The sequence below is a fragment of the Neoarius graeffei genome, chromosome 10 (genome assembly GCF_027579695.1).
Source record: "Neoarius graeffei isolate fNeoGra1 chromosome 10, fNeoGra1.pri, whole genome shotgun sequence".
NCBI lineage: Eukaryota > Metazoa > Chordata > Actinopteri > Siluriformes > Ariidae > Neoarius > Neoarius graeffei.
Genome location: NC_083578.1, coordinates 9,245,162 through 9,262,421, shown reverse-complemented (window position 1 = coordinate 9,262,421; position 17,260 = coordinate 9,245,162). Strand labels below are relative to the sequence as shown.

The following is a 17,260-nucleotide window of genomic DNA, read 5'->3' as shown; positions in this document are numbered from 1 at the left end:
TGGGTTCCTAAGGAAGATGATTTGAGGAGGTTACAAACGGAGGAATGCCCCGGATCCGAAAAAGAGAAAGACGAATAACACGGCTGCCACAGCTGAACCAGTTGACTGGAGCTTTGAGATATCCAATAGACAACTTCTTGATATCAGTAAAACTCTCCCTATCCGTAACTTCTGTGTTAAACAACACCTTAAATACCTGGCCCACATATGTAGAATGGACAATGACTCATATCAAAAGCAAATGCTGTTTGGAGACACGCAGGGTAGACTGTGGAACAAGGTCGAGCGTGCTCTTGACATCGACAAACAGCAGGCCAGAAGAATGATGATGAAGAAGAACGATTTCTTGCGATTCCTCGAAAACCGTTTTAAGGAAGAGCGCCCTAAGGCTGTTGTGCGGCCGCACTAGGGAAACCATGATGATGATGATGACAAGCTAGACGATATCGGCTAATCTGACAGGCAGTGCTTAATTCTGACTGATAGATGACAGCATTTCAGAAAGGATTTTTAAATGAAAGACCTTAATTATTTTCCTTGTTAGCACTAGCTATCTAAAAGAACCTAACCTGACAGGATTTCTGTCATGAATACGAGTATAAAGATAAAATCCTGTCAGGTTAGCGTGTGTTAGCTAGTTTGCTAACATTACCAGTAAAGCATATGAATATTTATAAATAAATCCTAAAAATGGCTAAAATCTTCTCAGAAATTCTGTCAGGTTAGCTACACTTAGCTAGCTAGCTGGTCAACTGCAGTCATTAAAAAAAATGGAGACAAGAAGAACGAATGAATCCTTTATTGTCACTAGTCACGTGTACCAGCGAAATTAGCCGTCAACCCGTCCGTACATATCCATACATACAGTTGACACAGGGATAGACAGGACAGGAAGACGGATGAAAAATACAGAATAACATGAGGGGAGAGGAGGAGAAAAAAACAACCCCCACACTATGCTTCTGTGGGAAGTACAAAGACAAAAAGATATAACCAAACTGTATAACGCATCTGTATAATAGCTAACGACAAAAAAAAAAGGTTATTTGGTGCTTGCAAAACTTTTAAGAACATCCCTCATTGTACATACTGTAGAGTTACGCTCACCAGCCACTTTACTAGGAACACCCCTAACAAACACCTGCTGTTTTCTGCAGCTCTCTAATCAACCGAGCCCTTGACAGCAGCACAATGCGTCAAATCATGCAGATACAAATCAAGAGCTTCGGTTAATGTTCACTTCAGACATCAAAAGGACTGAGCCAGATGGACTGGTTTGAGTATTTCAGAAACTGCTGATCTCCTGGGGTTTTCACACACAACAGTCGCTAGACATACTGTAGAATGGTGCGAAAAACAAAACAAAAACATTGAGTTAAGTGAGGGACAGTTCTGTGGGTGGAAAACAAACGCCTTGTTGATAAGAGAGGTCAGAGGAAAGTGGCCAGACCTCATCTCATCTCATTATCTCTAGCCACTTCATCCTGTTCTACAGGGTCGCGGGCAAGCTGGAGCCTATCCCAGCTGACTACGGGCGAAAGGCGGGGTACACCCTGGACAAGTCGCCAGGTCATCACAGGGCTGACACATAGACACAGACAACCATTCACACTCACATTCACACCTACGGTCAATTTAGAGTCACCAGTTAACCTAACCTGCATGTCTTTGGACTGTGGGGGAAACCGGAGCACCCGGAGGAAACCCACGTGGACACGGGGAGAACATGCAAACTCCGCACAGAAAGGCCCTCGCCGGCCACGGGGCTCGAACCCGGACCTTCTTGCTGTGAGGCGACAGCGCTAACCACTACACCACCGTGCCGCCATGGCCAGACCTGAGTTTCCGAAAAGCATCGTAACACAAAGATCATAGTTAAATGGTAGAGCGAGCAGTACAATGAACACTCTCTCTCCGAGGTAAGATGCTCTTAGCATTAAGAGGCTTTTGGGAAACCCACCCCAGACTGGTTCGAGCTTTTTGGCCAGGAAGGATATAGTAACTCATATAATCACTCTTTACGTTTGTGGTGAGCAGAAAAGCATCTCAGTATGCAACAGCAGAAGAACACACTGGGCTCCACTCCTGCAGCCACAAACAAGTTCCTATTAAAATGTCAGATGGGTGTGTACTATATAATCCTACAGCCCAGTGCTTCATGAAAATGAACCATAAAATTGAACTTGATAAATAAACAGCACACATGTTGAGCTGACATATGGGGACACGGAATAGTTTACTCTTTTCTTTCTAAATACTGGTTTCAAAATTATTGGCACCCGTACCATTTGCAACAACTGTCCTGGATCGTATAACAGCCCTGAACCTCGTTTTTGGATCATCTAACAAGGTTGGAGACACTTATAGAAGATCTACATTCAGAAAGTTATTTTAAGATAGTTTATATTCTCAGGTTTGTGCGTTGTTTTTAATATGGTTCAAATCTAGAAACTGATATAGCGAGTGATAAAAAAAAAAACATTGATCTGTGTCCTGTAAACAGTATCAGGTGTAAGTTTGAGTTCATTGTCTTGATGTTCTATATATGATCTAAACCTTAACCTCTTGGCAGAGGCAACCATTTATTGGCATAAAATATCCTTGTTCTTGTACAAGTCCACTCTGTTACGTAGCAAAAGCCACTACTAGCATTAGGTGTGTGCAAAAATATCGCTTGCTTTGATTAATTATTAAAGAAAATTCATCAGATTTGATATCAGTCTGTAAAATTTGTGAATGAATCTTTTAGGCGGCGGCACGGTGGTGTAGTGGTTAGCGCTGTCAGCTCACAGCAAGAAGGTCCGGGTTCGAGCCCCGTGGCCGGCGAGGGCCTTTCTGTGCAGAGTTTGCATGTTGTCCGCGTGGGTTTCCTCCGGGTGCTCCGGTTTCCCCCACAGTCCAAAGACATGCAGGTTAGGTTAACTGGTGACTCTAAATTGAGCGTAGGTGTGAATGTGAGTGTGAATGGTTGTCTGTGTCTATGGTGGGGTTTACATTAGACCGTATCAGCAGATCATCAGATTAACGTTTTTAAAACGATTAACATGCACACAGCAACACCAATACACGATTCGCCTGCACACAGCAACGCCAATACACGGATACGCTCGGCTCCGCAGGCATCCTGCGCTCCAAATCACTCCGCCCTGAACAGTGAGTGCCCTCTGGAGGGTGCGCACTCCGGCCCTGCGCAGCTCACAGAGCACGCGAGTGAAGCGCACGAGCAGTAATTCGGGACTGAGCCGCTGTGTGTGTGCTCTCAGTGCATATCGGGTATGCACGTCACTTACCACTTGCAAGTGGAAGGATGGCAAGCCTAAAGACAATCATAACTACACAATGGGCAGTATTTGCATCAGTATTTGCAGTATTTTCATACTTTTATACTCTTTAATGAAAGGTGATACAAGGCGGAAGTCTGCGCCGTTTTTCAGCAGTCGCGTCACATGACCAACGCCAGCGAATCAGGAAGGTGGATGTCACAGTGATGTTGTCCAATGATGACGCCAGCTAGAGCTCAGCACAGCGTATCCGTGTATTCTCAATGTTTACACAGCACCGGACCAGACACGATCTGGATTGAATACGTGGACGCTGGTGGATTCCCGTTTCCAGGCGTTTCCGGGCGGTTTAATGTAAACGGACAGTGCATCCCCGAAGAAAATGAGACAGATACGCTCTAATGTGAACTTGGCCTATGTGTCAGCCCTGTGATGACCTGGCAACTTGTCCAGGGTGTACCCCGCCTTTCGCCCGTAGTCAGCTGGGATAGGCTCCAGCTTGCCTGCGACCCTGTAGAACAGGATAAAGCGGCTACAGATAATGAGATGAGATGAGATATCCTTGTTCTTAGCAGAATCCATGATGCTATTAGTTTTTACAAGACGCTCTGAACCAACTGCAAAACAGCCCCAGGTCATCAGTGACGCACCCACACTAGATGTAGAGGATTTTCTTTTCTTTTTCTTTTTTTGTGGTCCCTATTTTTCAGCAAATGGTGAATAATTTCACGAAAATGTTTAAAACAACTGAACTCCTTTCTAAAATGTCTTCCTCCTCCTCCTCCTCGCCGCTTTTGAAACATCCACATGAATAACTGCAACGGAAACGGAAATGTGATCTTGATGAGCTCCAGATGGTAATATTTCAAAACACTGATCAGCGATATTTTAATTTGCCACACTGTGCATCTACAAGAATGTAAATTCTACACACACTCATGCTGAGGTTTGGTAGTTTTGCTGGAGGCTGAAGAGCAGACAAGATTAGAGAATATATCACACACTGACATGTGCAGGATATACAGTGCCTTGCAAAAGTATTCATACCCCTTGAACTTTTCACATTTTTCCACCTTACAACCACGAACTTAAAAGTTTTTTATTGAGATTTTATGTGATAGACCAACACAGAGTAGCACATAATTGTGAAGTGAAACGAAAATGATAAATGGTCTTCAAAATTTTAAACAAATAAAAATCTGAAAAATGTGGTGTGCATTAGTATTCAGCCCCCCTGCGTCAATACTTTGTAGAGCCATCTTTTGCTGCAATTACAGCTGCAAGTCTTTTGTGGTATGTCTGTACCAGCTTTGCACATCTAGACACTGAAATTTTTGCCCATTCTTCTTTGCAAAATAGCTCAAGCTCAGCCAGATTGGATGGAGAGCGTCTGTGAACAGCAATTTTCAAGTCTTGCCACAGATGCTCAATGGGATTTAGGTCTGGACTTTGACTGGGCCATTCTAACACATGAATATTCTTTGATCTAAACCATTCCATTGTAGCTCTGGCTGTATGTTTAGGGTCATTGTCTTGCTGGAAGGTGAATCTCCTTCCCAGTCTCAAGTCTTTTGCAGCCTCCAACAGGTTTTCTTCCAGGATTGCCCTGTATTTAGCTCCATCCATCTCCCCATCAACTCTGACCAGCTTCCCTGTCCCTGCTGAAGAAAAGCATCCCCATAGCATGATGCTGCCACCACCATGTTTCACAGTGGGGATGGTGTGTGCAGGGTGATGAGCAGTGTTAGTTTTCCGCCACACATAGCGCTTTGCATTTAGGCCAAAAAGTTCAACTTTGGTCTCATCTGACCAAAGCACCTTCTTCCACATGTTTGCTGTGTCCCCTACATTTCTTATGCCTGTCTTTCAACAATGGCTTTCTTCTTGCCACTCTTCCAAAAAGGCCAGATTTGTGGAGTGTACGACTTATAGTTGTCCTGTGCACAGATTCTCCCACCTGAGCTGTGGATTTCTGCAGCTCCTCCAGAGTGATCATGGGCCTCTCGGCTGCTTCTCTGACCAGTGCTCTCCTTGCTCGCTCTGTCAGTTTAGGTGGACGGCCATGTCTTGGTAGGTTTGCAGTTGTGCCATGCTTTTTCCATTTTTGAATGATGGATTGAACAGTGCTTCTTGAGATGTTCAGAGCTTGGGATATTTTTTTATAACCTAACCCTGCTTTAAACTTCTCCAGAACTTTATCCCTGACCTGTCTGGTGAGTTCTTTGGTCTTCATGATGCTGTTTGTTCTTCATTGTTCTCTAACAAACCACTGAGGCCTTCACAGAACAAGTGTATTTATGCTGAGAGTAAATTACACACAGTAGGACTCTATTAACTAATTAGATGACTTCTGAAGGCAATTGATTGCACTGGATTGTATTTAGAGGTATCAGAGTACAGGGGGCTGAATACTAATGCATATCACATTTTTCATATTTTTATTTGTTTAAAATTTTGAAGACCATTTATGATTTTCATTTCACTTCACAATTATGTGCTACTCTGTGTTGGTCTATCATGTAAAATCTCAATAAAAAACTTTTAAGTTCGTGGTTGTAAGGTGGAAAAATGTGAAAAAGTTCAAGGGGTATGAATACTTTTGCAAGGCACTGTACAGTATGAAGATCAATATATACATTTCAGAAGTTTAAGTTAAATAAATTGTAAATTAGTAGACACGAACAGCACATTAATACATTTTGTAACTGATAGACATCAAGACTGTATGAATATGAAATGATAAATTATTAGATAATAGATAAAACATTATGCCTCTGACACATGCATGTTACACTACTAGTAGTAGTAGTAGTTTGAAGAATGTTTAAGGGCTTCTTAAAATTCTTATTATTTCAGAATACAACCCTGATTCCAAAAAAGTTGGGACAAAGTACAAATTGTAAATAAAAACGGAATGCAATGATGTGGACGTTTTAAAATTCCATATTTTATTCAGAATAGAACATAGATGACAAATCAAATGTTTAAACTGAGAAAATGTATCATTTAAAGAGAAAAATTAGGTGATTTTAAATTTCATGACAACAACACATCTCAAAAAAGTTGGGACAAGGCCATGTTTCCCACTGTGAGACATCCCCTTTTCTCTTTACAACAGTCTGTAAACGTCTGGGGACTGAGGAGACAAGTTGCTCAAGTTTAGGGATAGGAATGTTAACCCATTCTTGTCTAATGTAGGATTCTAGTTGCTCAACTGTCTTAGGTCTTTTTTGTCGTATCTTCCGTTTTATGATGCGCCAAATGTTTTCTATGGGTGAAAGATCTGGACTGCAGGCTGGCCAGTTCAGTACCCGGACCCTTCTTCTACGCAGCCATGATGCTGTAATTGATGCAGTATGTGGTTTGGCATTGTCATGTTGGAAAATGCAAGGTCTTCCCTGAAAGAGACGTCGTCTGGGTGGGAGCATATGTTGCTCTAGAACCTGGATATACCTTTCAGCATTGATGGTGTCTTTCCAGATGTGTAAGCTGCCCATGCCACACACACTAATGCAACCCCATACCATCAGAGATGCAGGCTTCTGAACTGAGTGCTGATAACAACTCGGGTCGTCCTTCTCCTCTTTAGTCCGAATGACACGGCGTCCCTGATTTCCATAAAGAACTTCAAATTTTGATTCGTCTGACCACAGAACAGTTTTCCACTTTGCCACAGTCCATTTTAAATGAGCCTTGGCCCAGAGAAGACGTCTGCGCTTCTGGATCATGTTTAGATACGGCTTCTTCTTTGAACTATAGAGTTTTACCTGGCAATATCGGATGGCACGGTGAATTGTGTTCACAGATAAGGTTCTCTGGAAATATTCCTGAGCCCATTTTGTGATTTCCAATACAGAAGCATGCCTGTATGTGATGCAGTGCCGTCTAAGGGCCCGAAGGTCACGGGCACCCAGTATGGTTTTCCGGCCTTGACCCTTATGCACAGAGATTCTTCCAGATTCTCTGAATCTTTTGATGATATTATGCACTGTAGATGATGATATGTTCAAACTCTTTGCAATTTTACACTGTCGAACTCCTTTCTGATATTGCTCCACTATTTGTCGGCGCAGAATTAGGGGGATTGGTGATCCTCTTCCCATCTTTACTTCTGAGAGCCGCTGCCACTCCAAGATGCTCTTTTTATACCCAGTCATGTTAATGACCTATTGCCAATTGACCTAATGAGTTGCAATTTGGTCCTCCAGCTGTTCCTTTTTTGTACCTTTAATTTTTCCAGCCTCTTATTGCCCCTGTCCCAACTTTTTTGAGATGTGTTGCTGTCATGAAATTTCAAAATGTCTCACTCTCAACATTTGATATGTTGTCTATGTTCTATTGTGAATACAATATCAGTTTTTTAAATTTGTAAATTATTTTATTCCGTTTTTATTTGCAATTTGTACTTTGTCCCAACTTTTTTGGAATCAGGGTTGTATGTGTAGTCCTCGGCCTGATGGAGGAAAATGGTGTGTATGAGTGTGTGTGCCCACAGTAACATCCTTACAACATCCTTACAGTAACATCCTGACTCTGCATCGACCTCGGAGAGTTTTGAGTCTCAGGGATGTAATTTGTGGTTGACTTTCACAAATAGAGCCGTGAAACAAAAGATAAATAAATCTTTTCTCTGTTACTGCTTTCATGTTCTTGTTTTTTTCTCTGTAAGATCAAAACATTAGTGTGTAATAACTCCATACTTGCTACTGTGGAGTTGAGCCCATGCATTCTAAGGCTAAAATAGCTAAGTGGTAGCTAGAATGATTTAGTTATCTGTCCAGAAAAATGACACGCCATTGAACCTCGCTCTATCTTGCAGTTGCACTCACTAGGCAGGCTTTCCTTTTCTTTTTCGCTGGCTTTTAGCTGGCAGGAGAACCGAGTCCGCCATTTCTACCCATGCAGACTTGTTTTGGTTAAAAGTAGGTCAAATACGCCCCACGGTGGTCATGTGATATTTCTTCACTTGCTTCAGAATCGTAAAACACGGGACGCTTTTTATCTTGGCAAAACATTTACACACAGGATACACGGTATGTGCAGCAGCGAACCATCTCCAAACTCCAACAGCTATTGAGGTATTTCACCTGACATCACAGGGTCACGTGATGCCCCGGTGTCCGCCATTTTGGACGTCAAGCTAGCTAATGTCAACAACAGTAGCTGGTATGTTACTGTAGCAATGTTTATGTTCAGTCATTTGGATGACTGTTAAAACCTTTCAGTCTCAAGTTTTTCCTTTACTGGATTTACTAGTTTACTGAGCTAGCGCGCTAGCTCGGGCAGGCTGGGAGCTAGCACGCGCTAGTTCCCAGCTTGCCCGAGCGCGCTAGCTCAGTAAACTAGTAAATCCAGTAAAGGAAAAACTTGAGACTGAAAGGTTTTAACAGTCATCCAAATTACTGAACGTAAACATTGCTACAGTAACATACCAGCTACTGTTGTTGACATTAGCTAGTGCTAATAGTGCACTGCTACAACTACACCGACCCTAATAATACAGTTCTTGGTCATTGCCTGGTAACAGCAAATTTATAACAGGCCATGTCTCAACAGACTAAGAAGTTATTTCAATGACATTTAATAACATTTTGTTTATCCTGAGGACCGAAAGTAAATGAAAATGTGAACAAACCTTAGCTGTAATCAGATGGCGACCACCGGCTCCAGGGACGACCCGCTGATGTAGGCATGTTACCCAGCCTGACACAAAATATTTGTAGGTATCCAAACTCGTATACGCTTTCAGATCAATACCTGTGTATGGCGATGGGTTTTTAACGACATAGGTATACAGATCATGTGGGCCGAAGTCAGGTAAAGACGAGGGCTTGGTGTACTTCCGTACGTCAGTGAACAATCCTGGTGGAAGCAGGTAAACGTCGTTCTCTAAGCCTGCTAACCTCAATTTTTGCAAATACCTCTCCCTCTGCTCGCCCTGTAAATGCCCTACGTCGCTGGATAGTGAAGGTGTTTTCTGCATCTCGCTCCTTTTTCTTTTATGTTTTTCGTTTGTCGCCTTCCTCGCATTCAAACTGATTCGAGCCGTGCCGTGCAAAATGGCAGCATCACATGACTTGGTCACGTGAGTGAAATACCTCAATAGGAATTGAACATTTTTCCCAGACTTCAACTTTTGCAGTTCGAACCTTTAAAATCCACATTAAGGTGGGGTTTACATTAGACCATATCAGCGGATCATCAGATTAATGTTTTTAAAACGATTAGTGTGCACACAGCAACACCAATACACGATTCGCGTGCACACAGCAACGCCAATACACGGATACGCTCGGCTCCGCAGGCATCCTGCGCTCCAAATCACTCCGCCCTGAACAACGAGTGCCCTCTGGAGGGTGCGCACTCCGGCCCTGCGCAGCTCACAGAGCACGCGAATGAAGCACACGAGCAGTGATTCGGGACTGAGCCACTGTGTGTGTGATCCCAGCGCATATCACTTACCACTTGCAAGTGGAAGGATGGCAAGCCTAAAGACAATCATAACTACACAATGGGCAGTATTTGCATCAGTATTTGCAGTATTTTCATACTTTTATACTCTTTAATGAAAGGTGATACAAGGCGGAAGTCCACGCCGTTTTTCAGCAGTCGTGTCACATGACCAACGCCAGCGAATCAGGAAGGTGGATGTCACAGTGACGTTGTCCAATGACGACGCCAGCTAGAGCTCGGCACAGCGTATCCGCGTATTCTCAATGTTTACACAGCACCGGACCAGACACGATCTGGATTGAATACGTGGACCCTGGCAGATTCCCGTTTCCCGGCGTTTCCAGGCGTTTTAATGTAAACGGACAGTGCATCCGCGAAGAAAACGAGACAGATACGGTCTAATGTAAACTTGGCCTAACACTCTCAGGTCACCGACCCCCCACAAGGGACTTTTAGGACTGTTAGTAAACACACATCTAAAGCTCCATGAGTCTTTGTGCTAGAAACATTCAAGTAACACCACTAGAAACCTTGAATCTTCTAGTTTTCAAAGATATATCTTTAAAACAAACTTTACCTTTAGCGCTTTGTAAAGAGAATACAAACAAATCTTATGAATTTCAGTACTTCAGCCAGCAGCAGCCTCTTAACGACACACCCATCAGCTATTCACATGTTAAGCACATGGAACATCAGTGTCGTCATTCGCTCATTGTGTAGCAAGGGGAGGTGAGAACACTCCCCATTTCACCGGTATAAACAAGTGCACATGTTCACTTGTTTCCATACCAACTGAGAAACTTTGAGGAATGGCCAATGCAAGGAAGATGTCTCACTAGCGGTTGTTGTCATGCTTTTTCGGTTAGCGTATAGGGAGAACTACATTACATTACATTTAGCAGATGCTTTTATCCAAAGCGACTTACAATTGAGAAAAACAATCAAGCTACATTAAAACATAGGAAATCATAGAGTAAGAAGAAGAGGTTGCATATTAGATAGTTACTGCGTTGTTAGAATAGGAGGTGCTCTTTGAAGAGAAAGAACTAGTTGATCGAAACGTGCTGTGTTATTTTCGTCAAGTTTTGAAAAATTTTTCTGTTGCCAAACTTTGTTTCACTGATTTACTGATTTATAGTAATTATTTACCTAAGTCAACATGCCCTGCATAGTCATAGTTTATCTTCATTGCTAACTTTAGATTTATTATAGTCCATACATAGACTTATGCACAAGATTGCTTCTTTTCTTTGCAGTAACTTTCTAAGCAGAGAGGCGTGGGGGCAGGGAGGTACAGGGGCCAGGGTCTTTGTCTTTGACAAATGGACTATTGACAGTGACGGGGGGATTACAGGTGAATTACACCTCATCTCATCTCATCATCTGTAGCCGCTTTATCCTGTTCTACAGGGTCGCAGGCAAGCTGGAGCCTATCCCAGCTGACTACGGGCGAAAGGCGGGGTACACCCTGGACAAGTCGCCAGGTCATCACAGGGCTGACACATATGGCCCTTTTCCACTACCCTTTTTCAGCTCACTTCAGCTCGCTTCAGCTCACTTCAGCCCGACACGGCTCGCGTTTCGACTACCAAAAAACAGCACAACTCAGCTCGCTTCAGCCCTGCTTAGCCCCTAAAACTCGCACGGTTTTGGAGTGGGGCTGAAGCGAGCCAAACCGTGCCGAGTGAGGCTGGGGGCGTGAGCAGACACTCCCCTGTGCACTGATTGGTGAGGAGGAGTGTCCTCACATGCCCACACACGCCCCGCGAGCGCGCTGGGATCTGTAAACACCGCAAACCCGGAAGGAGAAGAATTACGAATTACGAAGAATTTCTGAAGCCTTATGCGCCTCGCCTCATCTATACGCTCTTGCCAGTATCTGTCCGCGTTGTCGGTGACAACAAGCCACAGCACCAAGACCAGCAACACTAACGACACCATGTCCTCCATGTTTATTGTTTACTATTCGGGTCGTGAGACTACCGCTTAAAAGCTCACTGATGTCACTGTTTGCGCTGCTTAACGACATCATGTGACGTCCACCCACTTTCGCTAACTCCACCCAATGTGTCCACCCACTTCCAGCCAGCACGGTTCAGCGCGGTTGTAGTCGAAATGCAACTCCAACAGCCCCGCTCAGCCCAACTCAGCACGGCACGGCTCAGCCCGACTCAGCCGCGTTTGTAGTGGAAAAGCGGCATTAGACACAGACAACCATTCACACTCACATTCACACCTACGCTCAATTTAGAGTCACCAGTCAACCTAACCTGCATGTCTTTGGACTGTGGGGGAAACCGGAGCACCCGGAGGAAACCCACGCGGACACGGGGAGAACATGCAAACTCCGCACAGAAAGGCCCTCGCCGGCCACGGGGCTCGAACCCGGAGCCTTCTTGCTGTGAGGCGACAGCGCTAACCACTACACCACGGTGCCGCCCCCCCATGCAGACCTGTTTTGGTTAAAAGTAGGTCAAATATGCCCCACGGTGGTCACGTGATATTTCTTCACTTGCTTCAGAATTGTAAAACACGGGACGCTTTTTATCTTGGCAAAACATTTACACACAGGATACACGGTATGTGCAGCAGCGAACCATCTCCAAACTCCAACAGCTATAGAAATAGAACATTTTTCCCAGAATTCAACTTTCGCAGTCAGAACCTTTAAAATCCACATTAAACACTTGTTTAATTATTTAAATAATCAGTGTTCCAACGAGAGTGACCAATACATCATCTTCTATGTTGGACCTCATCTTTGTGTCTGACTCTCAGAAAATCAGTCAGTCAGGTGTATTGGACTTGTGCATAAGCGATCACTCTATGATATACTGCACCAGGAAAACCAAAAAGGCTTCGATCAATGACCATAAGACTATCCACACAAGATCCAACAAGAATTATAGCAAAGAACTGTTTGATGAGATGCTTTCATCTGTAAGCTGGCAAGAAGTGTATGACAGTAATTGTGTTGAAAATGCTTGGTGCACTTTCAAAAATCTATTTATGTCTGTGGCAGTGGCGGCTGGTAGTCTTTCAAACAGGGGAGGCTGGTCGGTTAGGATATTTCCAGATTTTAAAAGAAAAAACACATCAATTTTGCCCATACTCTTGCGTCTGATCTGGCTGATTGTTGGCAGCGTCACAAACTGTGAAATAACAGGTTCTTTTGGCCCATTAGCCTACTGTCCAATATACATGATGGTGGTGTTGGGGGGGGTATATTTTAACATTTTATATTTTAAAATTGTGGCATGTTGTTTAAAAATTGATCATTATTGAAAGCAGCTCTTTGTCAGGAACCTCAGCAGTAACAGCAGAGTGTTCTGGAATAGGCACAAGCACTGACCTTGGGGAGCCAAACATAGAGCTGGGTGCCACACATTTCATTCAATGACACTTTCCCTATATTTTACTTATTTTGACTGAGAAATGTTTTATTGACAATTTTGATAACCCTTCACTTTTAATCCAGGTCTGTAGTGTGAAATGTTCTCGGCTGTGTTTTTGTTTAAAAATGTTTTCCAAATTGTAGCTGTGTTTAATTCATATCCAGAAAAATATATATCCCAATATAATATACTCAGCATAAACATTTTAAATAGATTCTATATTTTTGGTCCATCCATGACATATTACTAAAGTAGCCTATTTACTGTTGTTGATGTGGGTCACTTGCTGTTAGCCAATTCACTTTCTCGTACCAGGAGAGCTGAAAGGAACGAGTATTATTCCCTACCTTTTTCACCAAGTCAATTTGAGGCGTTGGTCTACCCTGCTCTTTAATTTTAATTTTTTCCTCGAAAGGAAGACTGGCAAATGGCTTCGCCAAAATTAAATCAGCGATGCCTGGCATCCGTGCGCAGCTTTCTTGCTAGCTGACTAGCCCCCTCAAGTTCAAGTTCAGTCACTCAAATAAATGAAATTTCTGGAAGTAAGATAGCAAGCTTGACAACACTATATTTACACTTTATTTACAATGAAAATATATACAAACTAAAAAAGCTGGTAGAAACCGTATGTAATGAATGAAATCGAAATGTAAGCTGAGCTCTTACAATACACCACAGCACTTGCGAATCCGCATGGGACTGAACTGATGTTGCCAGATACTGCTGACGTTATCCAGCCCAAAATATGTTCAAAACCCGCCAATATGCACTTAAAACCGCTCAATTGAGCAGGAAACCCCCCAATCTGGCAACACTGTACCGCTGCCTGTCTATAGTTGAAACGAGCTGTCAATCAAAGAAAATATCCGGCCGCTTTCACCAATCACCAGTCTCCTCGCGGAAACTGCCATGTCCCTCCCATGTGAGGCTCGGAGTCCGTGGGCGGGCGTTTTCGCAGTATTTGTCCAATAACCGTCTTGCATTTTGAGATTGAAAGCGCAGAGCTCCCAAATGCCACTGAAGTCCACTGAGGCTGGGAGTCCGTGGGAGTCCGTAGGCGGGCATTTTCGCAGTATTTGTCCAATAATCGTCTTGCATTTTGAGATTGAAAGCGCAGAGCTCCAAATGCCATTGAAGCCCACTGAGGCTGCGCTGCATCACGCTGTCACGAGGGGGAGAAACTCACGCACACATTAAAGTTGTAAGGGCATTTTTAGAGGAGGCTGAGCCTCCCTCCACGGTGGTGTAGTGGTTAGCGCTGTCGCCTCACAGCAAGAAGGTCCTGGGTTCGAGCCCCATGGCCGGCGAGGGCCTTTCTGTGCGGAGTTTGCATGTTCTCCCCGTGTCCGCGTGGGTTTCCTCCGGGTGCTCCGGTTTCCCCCACAGTCCAAAGACATGCAGGTTAGGTTAACTGGTGACTCTGAATTGACTGTAGGTGTGAATGTGAGTGTGAATGGTTGTCTGTGTCTATGTGTCAGCCCTGTGATGACCTGGCGACTTGTCCAGGGTGTACCCCGCCTTTCGCCCGTAGTCAGCTGGGATAGGTTCCAGCTTGCCTGCGACCCTGTAGAAGGATAAAGCGGCTAGAGATAATGAGATGAGATGAGCCTCCCTCGTTGTCTTAGAGCAATCGCCCATGGTCTGTGGTGGATAAAATAGCGCCGCTCAGAACTATCAGAGTAAAACAAAGAACTGCACCCTGGATGCATGGAGAATTGTTACGGTGTATCCATGAACGAAACTGTGTATATCGCAAATTCAAGAGGTCAAATCAAACACAGTGTTATAATCAATTTGTCTGTTTCCGTAACAAGGTCAACTTGCTAAAGAAAACTGCCAAATCAGACTACATAGCCAGTAAAATAGACGAACACAAACAGAACCCAAAGACAATGTGGCATGTTTTAAAAAATTTAGGAACATCATCCAAAAGCCAAATAAAGTCAGAAAACATTGGTCTCAATATTGACAACACAGTATGCAGTGACAAAGCCAAAGTTTCTGAATGTTTTAACCAATATTTTACTTCAATAGCTTCTAATCTTGTTAACAAACTGCCTCAAAGTTCAGGTTTATTTGGCAAATCCTACATTGATTCATTTTACCAAGATAAAGTTACAAATAGTTTTACTTTTAAAAATATCTCTGCAGAAGAAGTTGAAAGGATCTTGACTACTCTTAACCCAAGCAAGGCTACCGGTTTGGATAATATTTCCCCACGTTTTATGAAAGATGGAGCCAAGCTTATCTCGTCACCTCTTGCACATATTGTGAATTTATCTCTGACATCTGGCATCATCCCTCTTGATTTTAAAAATGCAAAGGTGACCCCTCTCCACAAGAAAGGTTCCAAAACAGATCCTGGCAACTACCGCCCCATATCGATTCTCAGCACTATGTCAAAATTACTTGAGAGAGTGGTATACAATCAACTTAGTGAACATCTCTCTCAGAATAACCTTATCTATCAGTTCCAGTCTGGTTTCAGGCCCTCATATTCTACTGAGACCTGTTTGATCCACCTTTGTGACTACATCAAATCCGGAATGAACGAAGGCAAATATGTTGGTATGGTTCTGCTGGATCTCCAAAAAGCCTTTGATACGGTGGATCATGAAATTCTTCAGCTGAAACTTCAGGCAATGGGTCTTGATAATTCAGCATTGGACTGGTTTAGCTCTTATATGGAGCCCAGACAGCAAGTTGTAGAGATAGGTGGCACCCTGTCTAATCCAGCAAGTATTACATGTGGGGTGCCTCAAGGGTCAATATTAGGACCACTGCTGTTTCTCATCTATGCCAATGATATTACCTCTGCTGTTACATGCAAATTGTTACTATACGCTGACGACTCTGCCCTTATTGTGGCTGATAAGAGTATAGAGGTAATAGAGCATAGATTAAGTAGGGAAATGAATTCGATCAGGGAATGGCTGACCGACAATAGATTATCCCTACATTTGGGTAAGACAGTGTCCATCCTCTTTGCTTCAAAAAAGAGGCTATGCAAATTTAAAACCATTCAGGTGCAATGTGCTGGCAATATTTTATCCAGCGCTTCTGAAGTGAAGTACTTAGGTCTAACTTTAGACCAATCCCTAAATGGAGATGGCATTGTGGACAAAATAGTCAGTAGATCTAATGCCAAACTAAAGTTTCTGTATAGACAGGCTGGCAACCTGAGTCTAGACACTAAGAAACTTCTTACTTCAGGCCTACTACAAAGTCACTACGACTACGCCAGCACAGCATGGTATTCTGGCACAACTAAAAGGAGCAAGTCACGGCTCCAGTGTGCACAGAATAAAATCATCAGGTTTATTTTGAATGCACCGTTCAGAACACACATAGGAGCTGATGAATTTAGACGGGTCGGTATGTTGCCAGTTGATTTTAGATCCAAACAACTCAAAGCCCATATGATGTTCAAAATTAAAAATTCCTAAGCGCCTCAATACTTCATCTCATCTCATTATCTCTAGCCGCTTTATCCTGTTCTACAGGGTCGCAGGCAAGCTGGAGCCTATCCCAGCTGACTACGGGCGAAAGGCGGGGTACACCCTGGACAAGTCGCCACGTCATCACAGGGCTGACACATAGACACAGACAACCATTCACACTCACATTCACACCTACGCTCAATTTAGAGTCACCAGTTAACCTAACCTGCATGTCTTTGGACTGTGGGGGAAACCGGAGCACCCGGAGGAAACCCACGCAGACACGGGGAGAACATGCAAACTCCGCACAGAAAGGCCCTCGCCGGCCACGGGGCTTGAACCCGGACCTTCTTGCTGTGAGGCGACAGCGCTAACCACTACACCACCGTGCCGCCCGCCTCAATACTTGTCTTCTGCAATTCAAAATGTTACTCATAACTACAGTACAAGATCCAGTCACTCTTCTCTTCAGCTCCCCCGGTGTGGTCCTTTTGGAAAAGCTTCTTTTCTGTACACTGCAACTAAAATTTGGAATGAACTACCATCAGAAATAAAATCAGTAGAAAATTTTCCCCTGTTCAAGAAGAAGGTAAAACAGTACTTTTTCAACATTCTATTTGATGAGGAAGCAGCAGATTATGTGTATTTTTAGTTTCTATATTTTTTAATTTCATTCTTTATTTATTATTAT

General features: G+C 43.5%; 1 protein-coding gene across 1 annotated transcript in view; it reads right to left on the bottom strand.

Moving 5' to 3' along the window:
* The window catches only part of kcnip3a (Kv channel interacting protein 3a, calsenilin), a 216,513-nt gene that overhangs the window by 197,689 nt on the left and 1,564 nt on the right, over window positions 1-17,260 (bottom strand). The window lies entirely within an intron of this gene.